Source organism: Trematomus bernacchii, unplaced genomic scaffold (genome assembly GCF_902827165.1).
Source record: "Trematomus bernacchii unplaced genomic scaffold, fTreBer1.1, whole genome shotgun sequence".
Taxonomy (NCBI): domain Eukaryota; kingdom Metazoa; phylum Chordata; class Actinopteri; order Perciformes; family Nototheniidae; genus Trematomus; species Trematomus bernacchii.
The window spans coordinates 11,612,685-11,617,660 of record NW_022987828.1 but is presented as its reverse complement, the minus strand read 5'-3'; the positions used below and the strand labels follow the sequence as shown (position 1 = coordinate 11,617,660).

Sequence of the window (4,976 nt, the reverse complement as noted above, 5' to 3'; positions counted from 1 at the left end):
AGTACTTAAACCTTGTAAAAGCCCAGCAATCAAAATGTTATTGAAGTAAAAGTACAAAAGCATTGGCATCAAAATATACTTAAAGTTTCTTTGTATACTATTTACCTCAGGTGTAACTAAAGTCTATTTAAGATTATATTTAACATCCTTAAAAAAAATCTGAAAAGTAACTAAATGTAGTGGACTAAAAGTATTTACCTCTGCATTGTAGTGGGGTACAAAGTAGTGTAAAATGGATACACAAGAAAGTACAAGTCCCTCAAAATTGTAATTAAGTGCAGTGCTCGAGTAAATATACTTGGTTAATTTACATTTTACACCACTGCTTTTTTGCAATGTGAACTCACTACAGACACAACACCTAGCTTTACTGGTTTATAATGGGGGCACAAAACTGACAGCAGTGAGCAGCGTGACAGGAGACTAGCAAAAAAGTTAAAACATGATAATAGCTATCTCGCAGTGGGAACAGGACGTGCATGTAATTGTTACCTTCAAAGACTGTGAACCAGTTGAGGGACTTTTTGGCCTTTTGCTGATGTTAATTATGTCTGGTTCGCCATTTTTCTAGTCCAGTTGTTGTCCTTTAGCCATTAGCAAAACGTTTCCCTTGGTGGTAGCCTAGCAAGTGTCCAACACTCAAACAACGCACCTTCACCTGAGCTCTAGAGATGTAGCTAATAGCAAACACACTTCCCACAAACCGATGGAGTTAAATAAGGCAAATAAGTCAGCATTACAGTTAACTTAACTTGACTTTTAAGAAACATATCAAGAAAGTATCCAATACTATTAAATTCAACTTGCAAAATGTTAAACAAATTAGACCTTTCTAAACTGTCAATGCTGCAAAGTCATACCTCCACTGTATGATTCTATCCCACATTGAATACTGTTTGACAAACTGGTCGTTTGCTTGTGCCACAAACCTGAAACCCATAGAACAGCTGTACAAGAGAGCTATCAAGGTGTTTGACAGAAAGCCTTATTCATACCACCACTGTACCATCCTTGAAAAACAAAAATTCTTGAGTTTTGACAATTTTAAGTCTTTTAAAAGTATGTGTTTTTTTAATAAATGTTTACATGGACTGCCCCCCCCACCCTTAGGGGAATTCATCCACAGAAAACACACTGGACGCTGCACTATGTCAGAAACCAGAGGAGACTGTGAGGTCCACCGTAGACGGTCAACTTTTGGACAAAATGTCCTCTCCATTAAAGGCAGCTCATTGTGGAATAGCCTCCCAACTGAGATACGGGATTGTCCCACTCTCAATAGTTTTAAAGGTCAACTTAAAGAATGGTTGAGAAACAAACAGACGTGCAATCACCACTAAATGCACTTTAACACAGGGGTATCTTCTCTTGCACTTTATATGTCGTTGCTGCTATAGTGTACTGCCATGTGGTAAATGCTTGTATGCTGCTCATGCTCTTTCTGCATATCATGTATTTATTTTTGCTATGTATATAACTGTCATGTTCATAAATGTTGTATGTGACGGGACTACGGGTGGAAATTAGCTCAAAGCTAAAATCCGGCTCCTTTACATTTGAAAGCATTATTTTGTTTAAAGTGTTCATCAATGTGCACTGTCCCGGTTCAAATAAACGATTAAATGAAAGAAAAGAAATTAAATGAAAGCCGTTAGTTTGTTATTGTGTTTTTGATGAGTTACCGTAGTGTGTTGAAAGTAGCTGGGTCAAGCATGCACATAAGATGGGGGCATTTTCTGCTTTATTTTTTGTAATGATCTTTATTCAGTTTTGTCTGACAATCTGGATACAAATGCCCTTTAAATACAAAAACACACTTAAAACTGAACTACAATTTTTTTTTAACTTTGTTTGAAATAGTCCTAAAAACTGGAAGTAAGCTGCTTCCGGTTCCCTCGACAAAGAAGCAATGCAATTTTTGAATCATAAATCTATCAATTAGATTTATGATTCGAAATTTATAAAAGTAGGGTAGACATGTGGAGATTATCCGACTGAACAAAACGTGATCCGTCTCCTAAATGCGTGTAAACCACAGACCTTATTTCGAGCTATTTTCCAAAATCCTATGGAGAAATTGCATTGCTTTTTTGTCGAGGGAACCGGAAGCAGCTTACTTCCGGGTTTTAGGACGCGTCACTGCGGCACTCTATTTCTGAATAATCTAGTGCTTTTGTTTTTTTATGTTTCTTGGCTAGAGGAAATACAGTGAAATCTTTCAAATTGAAGAACGGTTTCACAAATGTAAAAGTCTTTAAAGCTTTTAGGCTTATTGTTCTCCTTTTGGTACTTTTTCACAACTACAAGTGGTGCAAAAATATTATAATATGTTTCCCATAACATTCCCCTTAACTTTTGAATTTAAAGCTGCAAATTGAAGGCCAACTTCAGCATCTTGTAACATATGATACATAGGGCCATAGAATATGTTATGTGATACTGTTAAGAAAAATATAATCTCCAAAACACTGTATCCATTTTGTATAAATAGTTTACATGTAAAGTTATATCAGACAGTGGCTTAGATTGCACACATATTGTAGTGCTTTGTTTTTATGATACATAGATTATGATAAATGCAAATGCACTTAAAAACATAAGTTCAAGGGCTGCCTTATATATATGAGTTGACTTCATGTCAAACTGTACTTTGATTCAACTCACAATGTTAAGTTATACAAGTTATTTTATTAATGATCATTCATTGTTATAACTTAATTCTTTAAGAAACTTACAATTTTACATTATCGATTCAAGAAATGTTCATTATCTAGTCAAATCAACTTTAACTTCTACCTCATCTTAACTCACAATTCTAAGTTAGGTTAACTTTTATACCAACTGACAAATTCAAGTTATGTTGTTTTCAAGCAATTTAACTTACATTTTCATGTTAAGTCAACTAGTGTTTTCTATTTCTAACTCTTATTATAATGACAAGTTCCCCAGCTCCTTAAACTTCTTACTGACTGAACTTAGAACATTAAACATCACCCAAATGTATAAAAGGAGATCAAGGCTTGAAGTTACTTCAGATGCTGAAATATTTTTATTTTTCAAGTAGAAACATAAATATACAACAGATATACATACGAATAACATTTAATTTTTGTAATTCATTTTACAAATAGGACAGAGGGTGAAAAGAGGTGCTGCAGCACAGACAGTATGAGCAAAATAAAGAGCTTTTTAGAACATTAAGATCTTTCTGAACATCAGCAGGAGAGGACTCTTTCAAGTAGAGACACTAAATACTGATATGAACCTGAAATGAACATTAAATGTTAAAACATCTGTGCAAGTTTCTTTGTGACACACTTCCAACATAAAGGGAATTCACCAATACTCTAAAACTGTCACTAACCTAAAACCTTTTTCTTTTCTTTTTTATAAACATGTCACTGTAGAGTGTAGAGGCACAAAATACTTATTAGAACCTGAAAATGAGCATTGGATACACATACAAATGCACAACACCAAATTGAACTCACTATAGCGACAGCAGGAAACAAACAAAGTCACTGAGAGGCTGAGGCCGGGCCTGTTTGCTATTGTGTGACACGCTACAAAAGATACTTTCTGAGATCAAAAACTCTGTTGAAAAATAATGTAGTTTAATGAAAACTGGGATGATCAACTTATTTTCCTTGGACATAGTTATAATAATCAAAGCAATCATTAAACTTGCGGTCAACAAAAAGTACAACGGCCCTGTGTCACCCTCTCTTCCACACAGACACCTCACGCAGGTGAACAGGATTATAATGAGTGCCGCCCATATCCATGTGACCCAAGCCAACCAATCAAGTGATCAAACAAATATCTTATATTAAAACAAAACGCATTACTATATACGCTTCATGGCTCCTACACACCAGCCTCTAATTATATAATAATTACATAATAATTACTAACATTATTCAAATGGGAGACATGTAACAATTATATATTATAAGTCCATACAGTTGCAGTTCATGTATGTGTAGTTTTCCTTCTTCTTTTCTTTATACGATTCATAAGTCAGTTAGGCCAAAAGGTACCACCACCTAGGCTCAGTCAAAAATAATCCTTAGTGTCCTTTAAGTCTGTCAGTGGAAAAGAGTCAATATTGTGGTAAAGATGTCACTGATGTCGGATGTTCTTCTGTCTCTTGTCCTGCCGTTTCTGCATCTTCTCCATGATATTCTCGCTTCGATCGCCCCACTCCTTTAACGAGGAGCGCAGCTTGTCCTCGTCGTCTTTGATTTTTAGTCCTTCGGCCTTGTAGAGCACGTTGGTCCACTTCATCTTGTTCTCCATTTATTTGGCCTTGTCCTCGTCCTTCTCCCTCAGCTGGTTCAGTTTTGCTTCGCGAGCCTCGAGGTGGCTCAGCAGCTGTTTGTAGTTTTTCCCCAGCAGTGGCGTTATCTGGCCCTTCACGCTCTGCTTCTTCTGCACTTTGTCCACATGATCCTTCTCCACCTTGTTGAACACGATGGCTCTTACATTTATTTTGCTTGCAGCGGGGGCCTTTCTGGGCAGCCGTTGAAGGAGAGGGCTTTTGTTGGGATTTGAGCTTCTTCTCATCTTTAAAACTTTTCTTTTTACACTTCTTCTTCAGCTCTTGCTGAAAAAACACTTTCTTCACAAACTTCATAAACTTGAGATCCTCTCTTGACATTCCAGCTTGTTCCTCCAATCTGCATTCAGGGAAGTCTGTGCTGAACTGCTGTTGCCAAAGTTCATCTAAATTCATAACTGAGATTCTGGTGCTAGTGGACTAAACGGCGCAGATGAGGAGGTGAGGCCCCCTCATAACGGCATGAACCCGTATGGCACAATACAACTCAGACTGGCTTACCTGTACGTCAATCAAGTGGCAAATGCCATAGTAAGGATGGATGATAGGCTAACTTTAAAAAATTAAAATTAAATGTTTTTCTTTTTTTCAATGCCAATGCGATCTACCCACACTAACTTTGCGATCCACCGGTCCA

The 4,976-nt window shown here is 36.7% G+C and overlaps 1 pseudogene; it reads right to left on the bottom strand.

Annotated features, from left to right (window-relative positions):
• Positions 1-4,122: 4,122 nt before the first annotated feature.
• Positions 4,123-4,566, bottom strand: LOC117499739 (annotated as a pseudogene).
• Positions 4,567-4,976: the final 410 nt, after the last annotated feature.